Below are 23,285 nucleotides of genomic sequence, written 5' to 3' on the forward strand. Positions count from 1 at the left end.
GCAATTTCAGGTAGCTTTTCTGACTCTTAAAGAGATCTCAAGTATACTTTCAGAGAAATGCCAGCAAAAACTGTAGTCATTTGGGAAGGAATAAGCCTGGAAGAAAAAGATACAACGAACTAGCACAACGAGGGTGAGAACATTTTTCATGAAAATGCTGTTTGTAAATTACATTTTTAAACACATAAATGTGTTTTCTTTAGGTTTTTAGCTCCTGTGGGTGGAATTAGGAGAACCAACTGTAAGTGGGTGGTGTTTGTCATATCTCTGCTGTGAGGGAGGAAGAAGAAGGAGGAAGGCTGGGGTGGAGAGGAGGAAGGAGACCCGCATGGCTGGAATGTCTCCACTGAGCTCAGGGGGATGAATTCCTCTGAGACTTCTTCTATTTCAGGAAGCTCACAAACCCTTCCTGAGATCTCAGAATAACCTTGAAATGAACATGTAGAACATCGATTAAGTTGTGAGAGTGTTCACAGTAAGCTTTGATTGAACTATTCTAGGGAATTTCTTCTTAACATGGTCACAGGTGGATGAGTTGGGAAGAAAATGCCATGGGCGCCGTACTCAGTTTTAAAATGAATTCAGAGAAGTTGTTCAAGGTGATGAGTGCCATGTCACATATCATAGGTCTTGGATAATTTAGGGTGATTTTTTAATTGTAATTAAAACTACTAATTGCATAATTACTGCTAACACTACTGCTTCAGTTCCAAGTATGTATTCTTACATTTGCTTTTGTTTTCTTCTGTATTTTCCCAGCCATATTGCCAAATTAAGTTAAATCATGTAAATAATTTTGCTGATTAAATTGACATCTTAATGTTCTTTTTTTCTGAAATGAAACTAAAAACAATATCTACAAAGTTAAGCTTTTCAACTTAACTGGTAAAAGGGCTGCATGGGAGAATGTTTCTCAGCTGAAATTCAAAGAAATGTCTTTAACCTACAATGGTCAGAACTGGTCCATATAAATCCTCTCTGAGCTCTCCTTTGGCAGTGAATTAAGGGAACAAAGTTAAGAGCGATTAACTTTGTTTTGCTTGTAGTAACAAAAATAGAAACATCTGAACATCTTATATGACCAATAGAAGCTTTCTAATCCTTTTTTAAAGGAAACTTTATACACCTAAGGGTTTGAAATACATTAATACTTTTTTTTTTTGAGATGGAGTCTTGCACTGTCGACCGGGCTGGAGTGCAGTGGCGTGATCTCAGCTCACTGCAACCTCCGCCTCCTGACTTCAAGTGATTCTCCTGCCTCAGCCTCCCAATGGCTGGGATTACAGGTGCCTGTCACCCTGCCCAGCTAGTTTTTTGTATTTTTAGTGGAGATGGGGTTTCCCTATGTTGGCCAAGCTGGTCTCAAACTCCTGACCTCGTGATCCGCCCGCCTCGGCCTCTCAAAGTGCTGGGATTACAGGCATGAGCCACTGCTACATAAATAATTTTTTTTTATCTTTAAACTCTGTTCTACACAAGAAATTATTTATCTTCCACCTGCCCTATGTCGTTTGGTGAAGCACCATGTCACCATGTGCATATGGCTATTAAAGATCCAATATGCACATGCTGTAGTTTCAAACAAGTTGCTGTCCAGAAAGAACCTGACATCCTCTCAGGACACACACATATCACAGTAAAATGATACCAGATAATGGCAAAGGAGGGATGGAGTCTAGACTTGGTTCTATTATTTACCAAGTATCTCTAGGTTTCCATTTTCTCATTAGCAAAAAGAGGAAATTGGATTATGTGTTCTGTAAAACTGCTCCTAGCTTTAAAGTGTATTGATTATTAGGTTTTAAGAAGATCTGAAATAAAAGACGGCACATGCTAAGTGGCAGATGAGCTGCTATAATGGTTCTGAAAAGGAAACGACTGCATAGGGTTGGAGCATCTGGGAAAGCCCCCGTGGGGTTGAGAGGTGTAGTTGGCTCTAGAAAATGGGCAGAACCTAAGAAGGTAGAGATGAGGGGGAGCAGTTCACAGGGCACACTCAGGAGACCAGGGGATGCTCGACTGTGGCTAGATCCAGACAGACCCCCGATGCACATGTGAGTGCTAGAGAAAATCTTGTTCCTTGCCACCTTAATGAATGTGGCTAGATCCAGACAGACCCCCGATGCACATGTGAGTGCTAGAGAAAATCTTGTTCCTTGCCACCTTAATGAATGAGGATAATAACATCACTTGTGGGAAAGTTTTAGTAGCTAAGACTGCTGATCCAATGGGCAAAGCATCTTCAAAGGAAAGCCAGCAAGATGGGCCATGTTAAACCCAGAACTTTTGCCAAGGCTCTTTGGCTTCTCCGCACCAGGGAGGTCTCAGTCAGTACTTCGTACTGCAAGTATGCCCTCACATGACTCCTCTCTTTTAAATAGCTGGAAGTCTCTTAAACAGGTTCAAAAAACAAGACTTCCTAATACAAAACCAAACAAATTCTGCCATCTCTTAGCTCTGTGACCTTGAAAAGTTTGTTTTAAATGAAATAGCTCAAGGATAGAGAAAATTATCTAGAATGAAATAATAAGTGTCCATATGCTTGTCATCCAGCTTTGTTACATGTTATTGCTCTTAGTTATTTTCTAATAGTTATTTCAGATTTTTCACAAGGAAAGAAAGGTTAAAGTTGACGCTAATTATGTACTACCTTTCAAGCCAATTCTCTTCCTCTCTCTCTCTTTCTCTTTCTCTCTGTCTCTGTATCCAGGAGTAAACACATTTTGAATTTGATGTTTATCTTCCCGTGATGTTTCTGTATTTATGCTCCATAGACACCTACAAATAATATTGAGTATTGTTTTGTGTCCCTAGATGTTATATGAATGGTATCATACTTTGCATTTCTTTTAATATCTTGCTTTGGTAATTCACCATTAAATTGTTGAGGTTTATCCATGTTGATACACATTATTTTCACTGCTACATAGTATTCCACTGAATCATTATTCCAAAATTTATCAATCTATTTTCTTGTTAGTGGAATCTTGGGTTGTTTAAAAGATCTTTCTATCTCGAATAATGTTGCAACATAGCCCTCTCACACGTTTCCTCCACATAGGTCAAAGTTTACCTAGGAGCCATTGGAGGACACATATACTGTTAGTTTTGGAAGGTATTATATAACTGCTCTGTCCTTTTCTAACAGTGACAGCTTCCAATTCTCTACATCCTTGCCCACGTGCAACATTTTAATCCTTTTCAATTTGATAGGTATACTATTTTAATGTACGTTTACATGCTATAAAAGCCTTTTATGCTCCATTGTACAGAATACTGAAGTAAAATCTTTATTTCTCTTGCTGCATAGCCCAGTCTAGTTCCTTTTAGGACTAATCTAATTCCTTTCAGTTTATGGTATTTTGGTTACCAAATTAGACACTGTTTTTCTTTGAGTAAATATATCTCAAAGCAAGTGTTGACTTTGCACAGTAACAAAGAAAGGTAAATTGTTTGCAAAAGTAGAGATAATATCACTGTGCCAACTTTAAGGTTCAGAAAACATCCCTTGATTTTGTATCCCATTTTCTTTCTCTTTGGTCCTCCCACCAGTTGATAACCACCATGAACAGCCAAAATACTGCATGCAAAATTATATTTGTGATATTTGCAGCTTGACTTAAGAAAATGAAGTAGCCGAAAATCTGAGAAATATGTCCTCTTGTCACTTTCCTGTCCTTGTGCAGTGCTGAGGGATTTCAGACACAAACAGGTCCCCATTAGGCTCGAATCACTTTGATAAATCTCTGATAAGCATCAAGGTTCTGGGGCTTTTTACAGAAAAGAATTTCTTTTTCTTTATTTTTTAATTTCTGAATTTCATTGGGCAGATGAAAGTTCCTCTGTTTCTTTAGAAAATCACCCTCTGTTTTTTAGGCAGTTCATGATGTACTTTCTTCTTTCACTCGGACAGGATTTAGAAGAGCAATCTGGCATTCATCTCAGTGAAAGCATCAAAATATCTAACTCTGTCAGATCATTAAATAGAACACTATATAGTTATAAAATATACATCCTAAACCATTTATAAAAGGTCATTGAGGAATCTTAAGTGATCTGAAAAATGTTCATGAGATAAAGCTCAGGCAGTGGAAATAAACTATATGTATATGTGCATATCAAAAACAGTTCCATCTCTATCTTTCAATCTATTTATCATCAATCTATCTAGATAAAAGAAATATACCAAAATACTAACAGTGAATATCTTCCAGTGAAGAGATCATGAATTATTAAACACTTAAAAATATATTTCTGATTTTCCAATAGTTCTACCATGAACATATATTATTTTTATGACCTAAAATGATTAGAACAAAAGGCACTTATTAATAAAAAAGATAATGTAACAAAGTTCTAAGAAGACATAGTCTTATAGTATGGAGGCTTGATCAAGAAATTTAATATATTCAGTTACTTTTCTTTTGACTTTCCTTTTATTTTTCTTTTTGCAAACTCTTTCTGAGTTGAACATAGGTTTGGGAAAATAACAGAATTGTAACTTTCCACATATATTTCTTAAACATATGTTTAGTAAATTTAGACATGTACAAGCATGTCTAAATGGTAGCCTGCTGTGGTTTATTTGCATAAAGGGCAGAGGGTCTCAGTAATAACAAGTTATTATTTTCTTAAGGTTGATGGTTAGTACCATCATGTTCCCCCAAAAACCCCACTCATTGTGGCATGGGGAATAATTTAACCTTCCAAGCATTGGGAGGCATGTCAGTAGAGGAAGGCAGTCATCATCACAAGAGAGTTGTTGTACACAGGTTGAATTGGGGTTGTCCTTTGGCTAAAGAACTCAGTTGCACCTTCATACAGTGACAACAAGCTTCCTGCCCCTCCTTCAGAGAAGAGCCATGGCCCTCAGTAGAGGGAGCTATAACAGAGGATGAGTTAAATGAATGCTTTATTAACCAGTGTTGGTTCAAATCAATAAGTCACAGAATTCCCAGTTTCATTCATATCCATCAACGCATCGTTATATCCACATGGAGGTACAGAAAGGAAGGACAGTAGGCGGATGATGTTGTGGGGATCTCCTACCCCTCCTGAGTTCCTATTACATCTATTATAATCACAATCCTACACTTATTTCTTGAGTAAACAAATACGGAGATTTTTTAAATATGCTGCTTTATCCTAACTTGGTAAAACCCCTATATACAATTACCTAAAACTAGGGGGAGAATTTAAATACAGCTTTCAAAGCAATTTAGCAATTGTGTATGAAATGGACACACAATATGTCTGCCGCTATTCTAAACATTGTAAGGCTGAAGAAATAAGACACTCCTCCAAAAAGAACATCTAGGGATCTTATCTGGATGATGAAATAGATGTACATGAAGCACACAAACAACATTACATGTTCTAGGAGGTGCAGTAAGATGAAGCATCATAAGTGATGAAAGTGATCCACTGCAGATTTAAAGTATGGACCCTGGAATTGGCTTCCCTGAATTCCAATCTCAGTTCATTTTATTATTGGCTGTGTTTAAAGAAACTTAGGCAAGTTACCTAACCTCTTTATGCCTCAGTTTCCTCATCCAGAAAGTGGTGAAACTAATATGTTTCATAAATTGTATATAATATGCTTACAAGAGTGTCTTAATACACAGATGAAGCTCAAGAAACAATTACTTTTATTACTATCAAATGTCAAGAAAACTAGTTTAGAGACTACATATTGATACTTAGAAAATCTTTATTGCCAGGGTTGGACCAGGCTTTTGAGAGAAAGTGCCTTTTAGAAATGGCAGGGTGGGCTGAGAGTGGTGGCTCACGTCTGTAATCCCAGCACTTTGGGAGGCCAAGGTGGGAGATCATGAGGTCAAGAGATCGAGACCATCCTGGCCAACATGGTGAAACCCTGTCTCTAAAAAAATACAAAAACTAGCTGGGCATGGTGGCGCGTGCCTATAGTCCCAGCTACTCAGGAGGCTGAGGCAGGAGAATCGCTTGAACCCAGGAAGCGGAGGCTGCAGTGAGCTGAGATTGTGCCACTGCACTCCAGCCTGGTGACAGAGTGAGACTCCATTTCAAAAAAAAAAAAAAAAAAAGGGCCGCGCACTGTGGCTCACGCCTGTAATCTTAGAACTTTGGGAGGCCGAGGCAGGCAGATTACGAGGTCAGGCAATCGAGACCATCCTGAATAACATGGTGAAACCCTGTCTCTCCTAAAAATTCAAAAAATTAGCCAGGCATGGTGTCACGTGCCTGTATTCCCAGCTATTCGGAAGGCTGAGTCAGGAGAATCACTTGAACCTGGGAGTCAGAGGTTGCAGTGAGCCAAGATTGCGCCACTGCACTCCAGCCTGGGTGACAGAGTGAGACTCGGTCTCCAAAAAAAAAAAGAAAAGAAAAGAAATGGCAGGGTGAGATATTCAAATAAAACTTTCAGTTTGCCTTTTACAAAAGACTGAGGATTATTTATCCCAACAAATGCAAAATGATTTCCATAAAGAGTAGAAAATATAAGTGGTAGGAAGAAATATATCAGCTGATTATTTTCTTTAAAACAAGAATCTCAGATCACTCATTTGACATTTCTCTTCAGAGTTTGAAAAGTTCATGACAGCTCACAGCTGATGATGGTGGCAATCTTAAGGATACAGAAAGCTCATTCCTCATGCAGGGAAGAAGAAAATATTCTAAAGAACAGATAAGCATATTCCATGAAATCAAAAAAGGTAGGAAAACAATATTTATTCATTAACTCCTTCACTCACTCAACGAACATATATTTAGTGCCTACTATGTGTTAGGCATGGTACCAGAATCTGGAATCCAAAATTTAAAAAGTCTCTGTCCTGAAGAGTTTACAAGACAGGGCAGTAAGTAAGTGATCAAAATACCATATGATAGCAATTAGTACAAGGCATGGAGCTGAGCCTGGATAGTAAAGCAGAGGCCATGTGAATGAGTTTTGTCTTTATTCTGATACAAATGTGAATCCATTGAAAGATTTAAACAAAGAGAATGCCATCTAACTAGTTTCATTCTTAAAAGATCATACTTGTTGTATAGTGAGAACAAATTGAATGGTGAATCAGAGCTGAGATTTTGTTATTTTTATAACTACAAAATCTTGTATAGTTTTCTATGTCTATAAAGTACAATGAGTTCACACCCTCTTAAATCTATGTAGCTGTGGGTCCCCTCCATGCTATTATTCATCTAGCAGTCTGCCTTCTGCTCCCACTCATTTCCCTACAATGAATAACAGAACTGCAAGTAGACAAAGAAGGATGGAGAATGAACTTGGTTTCTCTCTTTCAAATGGAAGCTAGCAGAAAAGCTCAGGAACTCACACCTTGAGGAGAGGGTAATATGCAGTGGTTAATAACATAGGATATTGATTTAAAAACCAGTGTTGTCCATTGCTCATTCTATGACCTTAGGCAAACTTGTCAATATTTCTGCTCTTAATATCTTTACTTTATGATGGTAATAAAGTTATTTCTATCTTTTATTTGTCAGACTCAGCTAACTACTATAAGAAATAAATCAAATCTCAGAGGCTTAACACAATAAACATGTATTTCTGGTTCAAGTTAAGAAAAGGCATTAACTAAAACAATAAGATAAGTTATTATAATATAAAATAGCAGGATAAAAACATTACATAGATAACTTACTATTTTATATACATAAACAATGATTATTTAGGAGTTGTAATAACAGAAAAACCCTCATTTATAATAACAACAAAGAACATGAAACACTTAAATAAACTTAAAAGGAAATGTGCAAAAACTGTATGAGGAAAGCATTTCTGAAAGACATAAAACACTGAAGAAGAGCCAAGAAAACACTTAAAAAGAAAAACTAGGAGGAAGAACTAGCCCTATCACACATTAAAACATACTATAAAGTCTTCATAATTAAGAGTGTGGGATGCAGGTGCATGACTAGGCAAACGAACTGACAGAATAAATTAGAAAGCCCAGAAATCGACTCAAGTACATATGGAAATTTAGTATATGATAAGTGACATCACAAAATTGCTGGGGCAAGCAAATTTTAATAGATGGTTCTGGGACAACTGGATAGCTATTGGGAATGAAATAAGTTTAGATCCATATCTCACACCATATACAAGCATAAAGACCCAATGAAAAAGAGATATAATATAAATGTAAAACAAAAAAATTTTTTTTTAAATAGCAGAAGAAAACATGGGTGAATTTCTATTTAACGTTGGTATAGGGAAAGATTTTCTAACCATGACTCAAAATCCAGAGGCAATTAAAAAAAAAAGATTGACGAGTGGCCACATAAAAATAAAAATTTTAGTGCATGGCAAAAACACCATAAACAAAGTCAAACGACAAACAAACTTTAAAAAAATGCTTGCAACATTAATCTTTCTATAATAAAGTATATATTCTGCTAATATATTAAAAACTCCTAAAATTGAAAGAGAAGGGATTTTTTAAAAATATTGAACTAGATAAAGAAACAAGAGTAGACAATTCACAAAAAGATATATAAAAAACCTTGTAAGATAGCAAAAAATGTTTAATATCATTCATAACTAGTGAAATACAAATTAAAACTTTATAGGAATATTATTTTTCACCTATCAGATTGGCAAAAAAATTAAAAATATGGCAGTCGTCTGTAGGGAAAGAGATACCCTCACACATTGCTGGTGACAATGTCAAGTGGTACAAGCTTTTTAGAGGGAAATTTGGTAATGCCTAAGAAACTACATATACACTTATTTTTTAATTCAGCAATTCCACTTCTAGGAATTTACCCAGAAGATACACCTCCGATAAGGCAAAAATATATTTGCACAGGGTTATTAATTGTGACATTGTTGTTATTGCAAAATATTGGAAACAATGTAAATATCTGAACACAGGAGAGTAGTTAGACAAATTGTGTACCTCTACAGGCTCTAAGTGAAAATAAAATAGAAAAGGATTCCTGTGAACCTATTTGGATTGTTTTTCAGAACACAATCCAAATAGGTTTTTCTGAAGTGAAAAAGAAAAAAGACAAAGTGCAAAAGAATATCTATTATGTGTCAACTTTAATGAAAGAGAGACCAAAAAAAAAGAAAAAGAAAAAGAAAGAAAACCACAAAAAGGTTAACCCAGGAACTAAGATTGCTTATATACAGGGATAACAGGAAGGAGTCGGGGTGCAGGGGATGATGGGGGTGGGAAAGGAACACTTCTCTGAGTATAACTCTTTCTAAAGTTCTGACTTTTAGAAACCATGGTAATGTTTCATATACCAAAAATATAAATAAATGACTAAAATCAAGCAGGGTGAAGGGAGAACCCAAAATTCAATGCAAACAATAACAAATGAGCCTAACTCAATTACAAACCACACTGAAGGGGATGAGGAAGAAAAGAATGAACTGAAGACAACTTTGAAACCCAATGTATTATTATATACATGTATTATTAATACAATGTACCTATTATATACTCTAAGACCAAAGACCAACAGGAATGTACACAAACATTGTACACTAGTTTGCAAGCTCCCCAGCCCCAAAGAGGCATCCGTTAGTAATTATAAACCCAGTTAATGTTTATTTTAGGATTGTGCAAATAAGTAAATAATATTTGGATAACAAGAGGGAGATTTCTTGCTTTTAGAGAATTGAGTTACTAGTAAGGAAAGGAGGAAGGCTAGAATTAACACTGTAATACTGGACTGAAATCAAATGTATTGGTATGAACTGATGGTGATAGATAGATGATAGATAATAGATAATAGATTAGATAGATAGATAGATAGATAGATAGATAGATATAAATAGGAATCAAATGTATGAACTCGTGGTGGTAGATAAATGATAGATAGATAATAGACAGATGATACAGAGATAGAGACTTAGATTATGTGTATGTACACATGTTTATTATAAACAGATTTTCATCTAGCTTTTTCTGATGAGAGGGCCTAAAAGTAATGACACCAGTAGCAATGAACACAAAGAGCACCTAGATCTTGCTTTCTAGATGACATTATTTAATAAAAGAAACCAAGGATCCTTGAGAAATGACTGAGCTCATGGCTGGGGCAGGGAAAGTACTGTGTAAGATTATCCTGGAACATCTTGTGCCAGAAAGAAAAGAAGCAGTAAGAACAAAATGGTGGACACATGTTGAAAGGACACAGAAGCCAACTTGAAGGGGCCCCCAGTGGTCAACTGTGAGCCAATTTGAAGAACAAAGTAAATTATGGTAATAATGGAGTATAGCATTTAGAATAAAATAAGTATTCATGACTGCATACTGATATACTTCAATAATGAAATAACTAGCAAATGGGAGAGAAGGGAAAGCTCTTCTTTACAGTAGAATTATAATTAATGAGTGTCAAATAAATTATTAAAGTAAAAAAAATCACTAGTTGGCGATGAGTGGGGCAATATATAAGAAACAGGATATTTACATAGTCCTAAAGTCTCTCTCTACGAAGTCCTTATTAAATACAAAAGTAAAAACAGTTCCTTTACAGTGGAGCAGTCTGGCAGACACTACCTTAACCAAGTGTTGAAGGCTAACATCACCAATAATAAGAAGTATTCAACAAAAAGGACCCATGATATATGTACTGAGAAGCCCACAATATCGCTTCTGTGGTAGTCTTACTAAATATGTATAAGCTGAATTTAATCATTATTACCTTAATCATAATCTGGATCTTGGCTATAAAATAGGCATTAGTGTGATAATTGGCAAATGTTGAATAAGGTCTGGGGTTAGTTAATAGCATAATATCAATGTTAGTTTCTTGATTTTGAAAATTATACTGTGGTAAAGTAAAATATTAACACTGGGAGAAGTTTGGTAAAAGGTATATGGGAGTTCTGTGTACTGGCAACTTTTTTTAGTCTGAAATTATTTCAAAATAAAAAGGTAATAAAAATATTAAAAAGAAAGAAAAGGTATTTAAAAACATTTCTACCTATGATTATAAAACTTCATTTTAAAAGAGGACTTAACACCCTCTCAAAATATATTTTCTTCTCAAAATAAAAATGTTGGCCACATGCAGTGACTCATGCCTGTAATCTCGCATTTTGGGAGGCTAAGGTCAGAGGATGGAGAATAGCTTGAGGTCAGGAGTTCAAGACCAGCCTGGACAACATAGTGAGACCCTGTCTCTATAGAAATAAAAATAAAAAACTAACCAGGCATTGTGGTGCACACCTGTAAGTCCCAGATTTGAGAAGGCTGAGATGGGTGGATTGCTTGAGCCCAGGAGTTTCAGACTGCAGTGAGCTGTGATTGCACTAACGCGCTCCAGACTAGGCCACGGAACAAGGCCTTGTCTCTTAAAAAAAAAAGTTAAATACATTCTTAAAAAATACACATGGAAAAACATATTTATTCCATAAATTCTCCCCCAGATCAATATGTTCCTTTCCTCTGACCCATTGTTTTATTTTTTTCTGCTATTGTTCATATTTTCAGAGGATATGACCTGGGTAATGAAGTAATTTTTTTATAAATTAATCCTAGTTATAATTTTACCTCAGTGAATTTGAGCATCTTAGAGTCGAATTTTATGTACAGATATATGTTTTTCTAGGCAACAGATTTAGTGAACTTCATTTCTATTCAAAAAGCCTAGGTATAAAGGCCTGGCATCCTTACTCTATAAAGGATAGGCCTATTTTATAGACCACAAGACTCATCACTACTCAGTAGTTACCTCACACTCCTAGTGTCAAACCAGAGCACACACATACACACACATATATACTTGCACATACATACACACACACATATAATGTATATATATGTATGTGTATATATACATTTTCAATAACTTGCTAATCATGATGAATGCTGTCTTAACTTTTTTTTCAAACAAAAGTCCTCACATACTTGTTACTGAACCAACCTAGTGCAGGGCACAGAAACAAAGATAAAACATTTTTTCATTAAAACATGTCCCACAGTACAGACAGTGGCAACGTTTCCAAGTTGATATGGTAAGATGCCAGTGACCCCAGTACAGCATGAATCTGAGTGCCATCTCATGTGCAAGTCCTTACAGATCCAGCTGAGTCTTCTCCAATGTCTCCTCTTGGAGTCGTAGGTGCTCTTATTATCAGTTTTCATCTGATTCCACTAGGGAATGGGATGATTTTGCTTTTGTTTCTTGGCCAGAAATCGCTTGATACTGAAAACCTTGCGAGCAGACATAGTGAGGAATGGAGTCAACCGCATACACCACAATGGCAGAGAAAGGGAGAGACCCATCTTGTTTTATTTTAATGAAATATTTTGCTTTGGAGAATTCAAAGAAAAATATAGGAGGTCGCCTGATTTTACCACCAGAGGGCATAAGACATTAAGAAGTAGGGCAAACAATGTCCACTTGCTCGTGAGATTCTCTGATTTCATGGTTTGAAATCTCTAGGTGGCTATTTCAAAAAATGAACTCAAACCCTAACCTGAACCAGAACACAGACCTAAAAACAAAGGTTTAATATTCTGCTACTGAAACATACCAGGAGGGAAAGCAGTTCACAGCATGCACTGAGGGCCACAGACAAATAAGCTACCTGCAAATGAAGATAGGAAAAGGTTAGGAGGGAAAAGCTATCTTTTTAAAATCCTCAAGCATGTTCTCAAAAATGTAATTTATTTACATGTGTTAATTACGTTATTGATTTAGGTTAAACATTGAAATAAGTTGGCAGTGTTAAATTTGATGTTTCCTCTCCTGGTAATGTTTGAGAAAAATATTACCTGGTTAATGCAATCTTTATCTAGCAAAACAGGGGTGAGCTGGTCTAGAATCAATGAGACCAAGGTCTTGAGTTCAAATTGTGCGTGAGTCAGTGAACCTCTCTCTAAAACAGGGCCAAGCCCTCCTCCTAAACCAGCAAATGCACATGGTGGGTCATGGGGGGAGTGGTGAGAGAGCACACATGTGCATAGCACACACCCAGCACTGCCCTGGAGAACTCAAAATCAAACTGCACATTCTGTTGATGTTGTGTCAACGGACTCTCCCCATAAATAGTATTTGGCTCTCAGAGTCAGATAATTTAAATTTCTCCTATTCCTCTCACCACCCTCCCCTCAACTCCCACCTTTTACATTTCTATGTTCTTCCCCACGTAAGCCCCTTACCCTTTTAACAATCTTTGATAGGGTGCATACATGGAAAAGGGGGTGGATTACTTATTTTAATGATTTAAAAATTATTTTAATTCTGCCAATAGTTTTCCAAAGTAGAAGCAACTTGGATGGGCAGGAGATTTTAATCTTAGACATAGACCCAACTGGTCTATCTCTATTCTCTGCATGAGATGGCACCTTACCCATTACAAGGATATCATTTCCTGCCTGCTCCCTTGCTTAAAAATCTCTGGAGCTCATTCATAGATGAAGACTTTTGAGGAAAACTGCATCTTATTTGGAATTAACATGATATTACTATATCCAAAGGAGCCTTCCTGGGTTTGAGGATAATCATGACTGATGCTGCATTTGTGCAGCAGAAAGTAGCAGTGAGCCACATGCTGTCATGTGCTGCATTCAAGTCTCTCTAAGTAGGTAAAAGTAAACTGGAGAACTGAGATAATCATCTTGACAATTTAGTCAAAATACTCTATATTTATTCTAGATATAAGGACTAAGGGTGTGTGTTATTTAGTATGTTGCTTTACACTTCTAAAATACTTGAGATAATTGCAATGTTTCTTTTACTTTTTAATAATAGTACTAGATATAATTGCGTTACATAAATGTTCTGTTATCTTAAAATTGCTAGAGTCCATTTCTGACTAAAATATCTCATTATTTCATTTCTACTTCCTCACCTCTAGCTTTTTAATCAGTCTTTTATTGTAAGATTTCATTTTCCTCTTTAGAAATGGGTGAGGTGGAGCCCCAGTTGTGTTTAACGGGTATATGAAAACCATCTTTTGAATCTTCCTATCCAGGCTGTTCTTATTGTTGTGATACCTTTGGGAACACAAATGGAGTTGAGTGAGTCCCAGAGGAAAAGCCTACCTAGAACTTACTCAACCTGAGTTCATAGTTCATAGAAGCTAATCATATTCCCTTTTTTTTTTTTTTGCATTGAGCACCTGATTAACCTCCATGAGTCCACACTAGAAGTGACACTGAGAAAGGGCACATCTTCTCATCTCCCATGTGTCCCTCAAGGGTCCCTCATCACCTTCCCTTCCTGAACTCAGGTCAGATGGATTTCCTCCTTTCCCAAGCTTGAATGCCTCCCTTGCGCTAAAGCTTACAGAATCCGTATTAGGCCGGGCATGGTGGCTCACACCTGTAATCCCAGCACTTTGGGAGGCCGAGGCGGGCGGATCACGAGGTCAGGAGATCGAGACCATCCTGGCTAACACGGCAAAACCCCGTCTCTACTAAAAAAATTAGCCAGGCATGGTAGCGGGTGTCTGTAGTCCTAGCTACTCGGGAGGCTGAGGCAGGAGAATGCCGTGAACCTGGGAGGCGGAGCTTGCAGTGAACCGAGATCGCCCCACTGCACTCCAGCCTGGGCGAGAGTGAGACTCTGTCTCCAAAAAAAAGGAATCTGTATTAATTTGGCCACTATCCGAGGCTATGTTGGTTTGTATGTGGCAACAGTTTGTAAGCTTTGCTGACATTCAAAAACAGGACGCTTGGGTATACTGGAAAAAGCCCTGCCCTAGGGATCTGGATTGCAGTTGAAGCCATGCCCCCTCACACCTGAGTGGGCTTGGGTATGCACCTGGGGTAGTAGGGATAAAAACTTCAAATACTACTTCAAATATTTGAAGAAAATGCAGCTTCTCTGTTTTCTGTCATAGATCTACTCTTCCTCATAAACATCTACCTCACTGGGTACCAATGCATGGACAGCACTCTTTTATACTTGTCAATATTCAGTACTAAAGTCTCTTGTCTTTTAAATGGGCTCCCCCATGATGCATTTACTTTTGCATCTTCCCAGCTTCCTCTCTCTCCCCAGAGGATCTTCCAAGCTTCCTCTGGATCTTCCCAGATTCCTCTCTTGCCAATGCTGGATCTTCCCAGCTTGCTCTCTCTCCCCAGAGGCTGGGGCTGATATAATCGTGTGGTAGCAAGGGAAAGGCATGTCAGAGCCCTCTGGATCCTCCGTGCATGGCCTGGTCCCCTCCCAGCTGATGTGTCACTCAGTCCACATGGGTCTTTGGAACATTTTTCTGGCACACCCTCTGGTTCTGACCATTTGCCCCTGGTTGTGCCTTCCTTCTCTACAGCCTCTGTGCATCTTCAGGCCTCTGCCAATTCCCTGGGCTTCGTAACACCAATACGTCTGCTTGTCAAGGCTCAAAGAACTTTTCAGAACCCATAGGATCAAGACTGTCACTACCATCTCACCTCACACATTAACAAAGAGTCTTCCAATACGGTCTTTTTTCCCCAAGTGCTCCAAACAGTGATGGGGAAAAATTGGACTCTTCTCTGGACTTTTCTTAGCAGGATGCATATACTAAAAACTTGCCTCTCCAATTCTCTTTTCTGTCTCCTTTTTTGCAGTCCACTGGCACGGAAGGATAAACATCCCACTTCTTTCTAACACCTGTAAGGGACTTCTTTTTTATATCCTCTACATATCCTCTTTTCATATCCTTTCTGAGGTGACATTTATAGTCTCCTAAAGCAATCATGGTGGACAAGGTGCAAAGACAGAAATCTAGTTCACCCACAAAGCAAGATGTATCGAAATTCCAAAAATATTATCCCTCTTGCAACTAATTTTTCTAATTCTCAGTTTCCTCAGAAAAATTAAAGGGGGAGCGGGAAATAATGCCTGCACCTACTCTCCAGAGGGAAGATCTCTGTGTCCCTCTTGAAACCAATTTGAGTTAAAACTGCAGGACGTAGAATTTCTCCAGATGCATTTATTCCTTAGAGGGTTTGCACCCTCAGAAGGCCTATACTGACAGACAATCCTGTCTGCTGACTTAGCCACGATACAACATGTAGAAACGCGCACACACATGCATGCACACATGCATACACACCCACACACACAGAGCCATTCTCCCCTTACACCCTCCTCTTTGGAAATGTCCTCCAATCTGTGTTAGGCTCAAACAGCAAAAAAACCCAAAAACGAAACCAAACCAAAACAATGATCCTTAAAATCTCAATATAATTACAAATCCAATATGTTAACTTTTCTTAAATGATTCAAAAATCCTAAGAACAGACCACAGTTATTCATGTATTTATTCAATAACTTGTCCTGGATGCTTGAATACCTCAGTAATCAAAATAGATCATGACCCTTGCCCTTATACTTGACAGGATGGGAAAGAGTGGGAAGAAGGGAGGCAGATACTAAGCAATATGCTAAATAAATAAGTAAATAATAAATGTACATTAGAAGCAGAGGATGGAATAACAGGAATAGTAGAATACACAGGTTGAAAGCATTTATTATTATACCTTTGTTTCTCATATTTAAAGTAATTCATTTATTCATGTTTCTCTAGTTATTATACCTTCCCAGGGTTAAAATAACCTTTAACCTCCAAGAAATGGAATATTATCTCAAACCAGCTAAGACTGCAGATTACGGGTTACTGATCAATGAATTCTTAGGGCCTGGGGCCTGCTTGAAACTTTTGGAGGGATTCAAACTTAATCCAGTAACCATCTCTCTGCCTTTTTCCTTTCCTTCCCTTCTTCCTTTCCACTTTTTAGCATAAAACGCTGGAGGAGAAGTCAGTAGCAAGCAGCTAAGACAACATGGTACATTTGGTGAGTACATAAGAGATTTGGTTTGTCACACACTAAGGAATTTGATTTTTACCCAACAAGTGATCAAAGGACAAAAGTGACAAGGTGGTTTTAAGAAATGTCTCAGGAAACTAATCAGCAGAGTAAATTTACAAGATAATTTTCAAAAAAATTCTGAATTTATTTATGCTATCAACCTTGTATAAAGAATTCTAGAAAAAAGTTAAAGAAGGAAATTTTTATGTATAAAACATTGAAAAACAAATTCCAGATATTTTTTATAAGCTGAGATTAATGAGTCAAATTCTAATGAAACCATCAGTATTTAGCCATCTCCCTCACTCATGGAGGAAGGGATCAGACATACCCATTGCGCTATTGTCTGGGAAGAATTCTAAGACAGCCCCATGATCTCTGCCCGGGTGTTTCATCCATAATTAGGTTACATTATAGGTGAAAGTGAAGGGATTTGGCAAATATAATTAAGGCCTCAAATCAGTTGAAAAGTTCATCAAAAAGGAAGATTATACTTGCTGGATCTGACTTAATTAGCTGGAAGCCTTTTTAAAGAGGGTTTGGACTTCACTGAGTCAGAAAGAGATTCTCCTGCTGGCACTGAAAGAACAGGCTGCCATTGGTTCTGCAGCTGCAAGGAAATGAATTTTGCCATTAAGCACGTGTGCTTGGAAGAAGACTTTGAAACTCACATGAGACCCTAGTCCCAGATGATCCCTTGATGGCAGCTTTGTGAGACCATGACCTGAGGACCCAGTTAGGCCGAGCCTAGACTCCTGATCCATGGGAACTGTGAAATAATAAAAGCATGCTGTTTCAAGATTCTAAAATAGTGATAACTTGTTACAAAGCAATAGAAAAGGAATATACCCTTAGAATGATTTTTTAAAATCACATGGAAGCGTGCTTATCTATAAAAACAGTCAGTGTGTGTAGTAAAGGCACAGAGCCTAAAGCCAGACTACATGGGTTCATGTCCCAACACCACCCCTCCTTGTTGTGTGACCTTGGGCATGTTCCCCTGTGCTTCCGTGCCTCCATTTCCACATTATGAAATGAAGATAAACACAGGACTCCATTCATAGGATTATTTTGAGAATTAAAAGACTTAAGTTATGCAAAGTCCCTAGAAGGGCAACTGGCACACAGTAAGCACTCTATGAATCATTAACTATCCTTATATGCTGCAGCTCTACTAATTGTCAGTGGAGCTAGATATATCAAAGACTTTCTTCATATACCCCCTTGACAATTAAGAATGTCATCCTAATATAAACACTCAAGGCATTTGAAGAGATCAAATTTATCACTGTGTTGAGTTTCAATAATCTATTTTAGTCAGAAAAAATAAATAATGGATGAAATGATGCAAGAAATACAATCTCAATTTTAAACTGAAAAAATAGCTGGTGGAGACCTAATCATTCCTGAGAGTTTCTTAATGCCCTCTCTCCCCTAAGATTCAAATATCAGTCACAGTTTCAAAGTAATCACTATAATACATGAACAGCTGATGAAATCTCATGTCGTAATTGCCACATGTTATTTTCAAGGAATTGCACAATGCAAAACCTCTATATTTATACAATAAAATAGAAGGAAAATACTTTGGGGAAGGCTGCTTAGCCATGACAGATAGATAGAAAGACAGAAGAATAGGAGGCAGAGATAGAGAAAGACAGAGGAAGGGAGAGATGGAAGAAAGAAGGAAATAGATGACTTGGTGCCCTCGTGATGAGATGATACATCTTGAATCCCCTGGGTCAAATAGATTGAATCTTAAATAAATAAGTGAAGCTTCTTCTGAAGCAATATAAATTGTTGAGCTATAGCTTCTTTAAAAAATTAGGCAAACTAAAAATGGAAAACCATTGTCTTAAGATATCCAACTAGAATTTAGCTAGCAAAAGGAAAAAGTCAATTGTGATATGAAGTGCAATACTGCTAAAGACTAGCTACCTCAGAATTGCACGGGAGATCTTTTAAAAATTAGAGATACAGCCAGGCGCAGTGGCTCATGCCTGTAATCCCAGCACTTTGAGAGGCCGAGGCAGGCGGATCACGAGGTCAGGAGATCGAGACCATCCTGGCTAACACGGTGAAACCCCGTCTCTACTAAAAATACAAAAAATTAACCAGGCATGGTGGTGGGCGCCTGTAGTCCCAGCTACTTGGGAGGCTGAGGCAGGAGAATGGCGTGAACCCAGGAGGCAGAGGTTGCAGTGAGCCAAGACCACGCCACTGCACTCCAGTCTGGGTGACAGCACGAGACACCATCTCAAAAAAAAAAAAAAAAAAAATGTAGAGATACATAGTCTTTATCCCAGAGATTCTAATCTAGGAGTTCTGGAGTTCACAGCAGGAAACTGAATTTTTAAAAAGCTCTTTATTAGTTAAGGTAAGTTTTAGAAAGAATCAAATTCCAAGGTGTCAGTAGATTAGCACAATAGAAATTAACTTCTTGTTCATAGGATGGCTCATGGTGAGGTTGGTAGGAGGCTTGTCCACATGCAGTCATTCAGTGACCCAGACTATTTCCATCAGTGGCTCTCCCATATGCTAGGGTTTCATAGTCATCCGCATCCACCAAGTAGAAGGGGAAACAGCATGGAGGAGCACTATGGGAACTTGTAATGGACCAGACTGAAAGTAGCATGAATTTTCTTTTTTCCTCTCATTCTGTTAAGGAGATCTCAGTCACAGGGTGACAGCTACCTACAAGGGAGGAAGGGAAATACCATCCAGCTGGTGTTCCAATAAGAAGAGGCAGTAGATTTCAGTGAACAGGATGAGTCTCTGCTACAAGCACTCCATGTGATTTTATGTACAACTGGTGCATGATTGAAAGTTCACAGTTGAAAATACAACTTTTGAGTCCAAATAATCTAAATTCCAAACTTGGCCATTTGACAGCTATGTGATCTTAGGCAAAATATCTCCCCTCCTTGTGCCTTGGTTTCTTCAGTTATTCATCTTTTAAGTAAAGATTAAAAACATCCTACATTGTAAGGTTCTTGTGAGACTGAAATAAGACAATATGTTTAAAATAATTAGAACCATAACTGGCACTTAATAGTAACACATATTTTACTTAAACTGTATTGTCTAGGAATCAAGGTGTTCTGCTATTTGAGATAAGAACTCAGATGCATCAGTATCAGAATATATATTTTGTCCCAGCTGAATTATTACATTGGAACAGTTTTTTGTTTTTGTTTTGTTTTGTTTTTTGAGACAGAGTCTCGCTCTGTTGCCCAGGCTGGAGTGCAGTGACACAATCTTGGCTCACTGCAACTTCTGCATCCCAGTTCAAGCAATTCTCCTGCCTCAGCCTCCTGAGCAGCTGGGACTACAGGCGCCCGCCACCACGCCCAGCTAATTTTTTGTATTTTTAGTAGAGACGGGATTTCACTGTGTTAGCCAGGGTGGTCTCGATCTCTTGGCCTCGTGATCCACCCACCTCAGTCTCCCAAAGTGCTGGCATTATAGGCGTGAGTCATTGTGCCTGGCCTGGAACAATTTTTAAAGGTAGAATTTTAACACACCAGAAGTTGGTTTCTTGCTCTCATAAAAGTTCCTGGGCAAGTGGGCAGCTCTCCTCCATGCAGTCATTCCGAGATCTTGTCTTTTTCCATCTGGTGGCTCCCCAATCCCTAGGCTTTATCATCATCTCATCCAGTGTGTAGAGATACACCAGGGAAGCAGTACTCACTGTGGTCAGAGCTAAGAATTTGGTGCTGCAGTATTAAAATATTTGAAGCCCACTGAAAGAATAATTGATGAGTTTTAAAAATAAAATAAAAGCAACTTCCAAAATTAAGAAATTGAAAGTGTTGATAGTTGATATCTCAAGCTGATATTTACAATAATCTGATGATTTTAATTCAGAGTGTTTCAGATATTTTTGGATTTAACTTTTGCCACATATGAATGTTTACCACTACACCCAAGGGACTCCATGAACACTTCTGGAATAGGACCTAAGCTTTATGGTGCTAATCATTTGAAGCAAGTGAAACCATCATTGATAAGCTTGATGCTGTATCATTGAAAGGATTAATTTACAGAGTGGTTCTGAAGTCTGGACCACTATTAAGGCACTGTCCAATCAGTGAAGTTATCTATTTGAAGTAGAGATGACCTTTGTTCAGCATTTTTCAAAGCTGAGTAATGTATAGGCCTCTTTAAAGAAAAATAATTCTCACTAAGCCACATGAATATATCCATGGTTTTCTGGTCTTCAGACGCCAGTTTGCGGAGTACATCCCTAGTCAAAATAATTCAGAGCAAAATACGTCTCTGCATGCCTCATCTTCTTGCTTTCTCCATCATTTTCCCAGTTTCAAACCTTACTTCCCCTACCCCTTGCCACAATCACACACTTTTTGTGCTGTCCTCCCCGGTAAGCATCTCGTAACATGCTGCCTTCCATCTGACTTTCCTGATTCCATCCAAGTTTACCTTTTAGGTCTTGTTCTTGTTTAATGAACTCTTGCTGACCATAAAGCTGATCAGAGCCTGGCTCCCCATGTGCTCAATTTACAATGTGGTAGTCAATGTTCTGAACACAAGAATACAACCTCCTTCTGTGTTCTTGCCTTGGGCCGAACCACATATTAGGGAAGTGAGAGAAAAAAAATGTTTGGGATACCCTTCATGTGCCAGGCCTCATACAATCATTTCATTTTTTTACCCTCGTGCCCTTGGGAAATCACTCCAGCATTTCAGCTTCCTTTTACTCCTATGCAAAAGGAGGATGGTGACAATTTCCTAGGTTCAAATAATAGTTACTCTTTCTTTAGTTCCTTACTGCGTTCTTAGTTCTCTGTCAGGGGTTAGATGTATTATCTCGTTGAATCTTCAGACACTACTATGAGGTAGGTTTTTAGATGAGAAAACAGGCCAGAAAAGGTTTTGTAAATGGATCAGTCCATTTGGGCACAGTCCTCAGAGCTTTGGAGTTTTTCAGGTGATATTGGCTCAGCTGATAATATTTGCTTCCTAAGGCACAGTAACAACAGGAAACTGTATGACCAGAGGCATATATAAAATAAATAACCATCTCATCGTGCTCTCTGTTTAGCAGCACTTGTTTGGTGGTTCTTTGCCACATCAACCCACTTTACAAGTAGTCGAGTAAGATAAACTTAAATTTGACCTAGTTTAATCAAACTGTGGGTTGTGGTTCAATCATTCAACAATTTATTACTAAGAATTTAAACAGCTTTAACAACCACTATAAGTGCAGTCTTTCTTTTGTGGTCTCTCTCAGAAGCTAATGTTGCTATTTCTGACCACCCTGTATATACTGTAACTCCTCCAAAATAACCTGAAAATGCAAAAAGAGTTACATTTTCACAGACACCATACTTCAAAGAGCATGAATAGAAAGAAGGACCATGGAACTGATCTTGAGATGATGTTCCAGCAAATTCGAGCTCCCAATATCATCCTTGATTTTGCTCAATAATAACCTATATTGTTTACTTCCCACTTAATGAGAAAACTCAAATGCAGACTGAACTTGGGAGTGCTGGTGTCAAGAGAACCATCAGACCGCAGCATGCTGAGACCAATTGGTCTCCACTACTAGTACCAGGCAGCCAAAGCGAGAGGATCAGCAAGGGCCAAAATCAATGGTGTTGGGGCCTCACCGAGGCAGCCCAAGCTTACGAGAGCCAAAAGTCACCCCTGCTCAGCCTACAAGGCAAGAGGCACTTCTAATAGGGAAAGATTAGAGAGAATAGAGAAGCTTCTCCAGCAGATTCCAATGCTGTTGCCTTTCAGTTTCCTGTTTGGGTTTTGCAAGCCTCCTTCAGTTACCCTGGAATGTCAGAACAACCAATCTGCTTTGAGTTGGGGAAGGTTTGATGTTTTTTTCATGTGGGGGTGTTAATTTCATCAGAAAGAAAAATGGAAAAAGCCCGCCTCCTGAGCTCAGTAGTGTGGCATGGAAATGTAGCACATCCTACTCTGATGTTTCTTTCCTGCCTCCCTTAGCCCTAGTTACTAGATTGCGGTTTACAGGTTGTTTTGTTTTTTCTTTCCTTTTAATTGGTTTTACTCTTCATGCCAAGTTGCTTTAAGGATCTAAATTTTTTTAAGTACTAGGGAAAGCTTTTATCTGCCACCGGCCAGGACTGGAGAGATGAGTTTGCAAATGTTCCACCTTCATGCTTTGCCCCATATGAGGCTCTCTTCTATCCCATTTGCATTCAGGGGAGTTACTCTGAGTTTGGTCCATGACAGCCACTGGCCAGGAAAGGAAACAAGGACATGCAGCTTTGTTAGCCTCAACAAAGAAGGCAGGAATACACTATGCTCAACCAGGGGAATGCTGCCTTCACTTCTCCCTAAAATGAGGAGAGGAAAGGAGAGTAAAGGAATGAGAGGAGCACGTGCAACCAGCTTCCTTCTCCCAAACACTTTTCACAAGAATTCATGTCAAAGCCACAGACACAATCTGGGCCAGTGGTTTGAGGGGGTGAAGAATCTGGATTCCCTCAGTTGGTTTGACTTGTATGAACTCAATTCAAT

At 38.2% G+C, this 23,285-nt stretch overlaps 1 long non-coding RNA gene across 1 annotated transcript in view; it reads left to right on the forward strand.

Annotated features, from left to right (window-relative positions):
- LOC134731267 (uncharacterized) overlaps positions 1–23,285 on the forward strand; it is a 31,918-nt gene continuing 8,633 nt past the window's right edge. Inside the window, exons 1-2 of the long non-coding RNA XR_010113509.1 lie at positions 1–133; positions 16,698–16,754. This is a non-coding gene — a long non-coding RNA (uncharacterized LOC134731267). The remainder of the gene's footprint in view (positions 134–16,697; positions 16,755–23,285) is intronic.

The sequence above is a fragment of the Pan paniscus genome, chromosome 10 (genome assembly GCF_029289425.2).
Source record: "Pan paniscus chromosome 10, NHGRI_mPanPan1-v2.0_pri, whole genome shotgun sequence".
Lineage (NCBI taxonomy): Eukaryota > Metazoa > Chordata > Mammalia > Primates > Hominidae > Pan > Pan paniscus.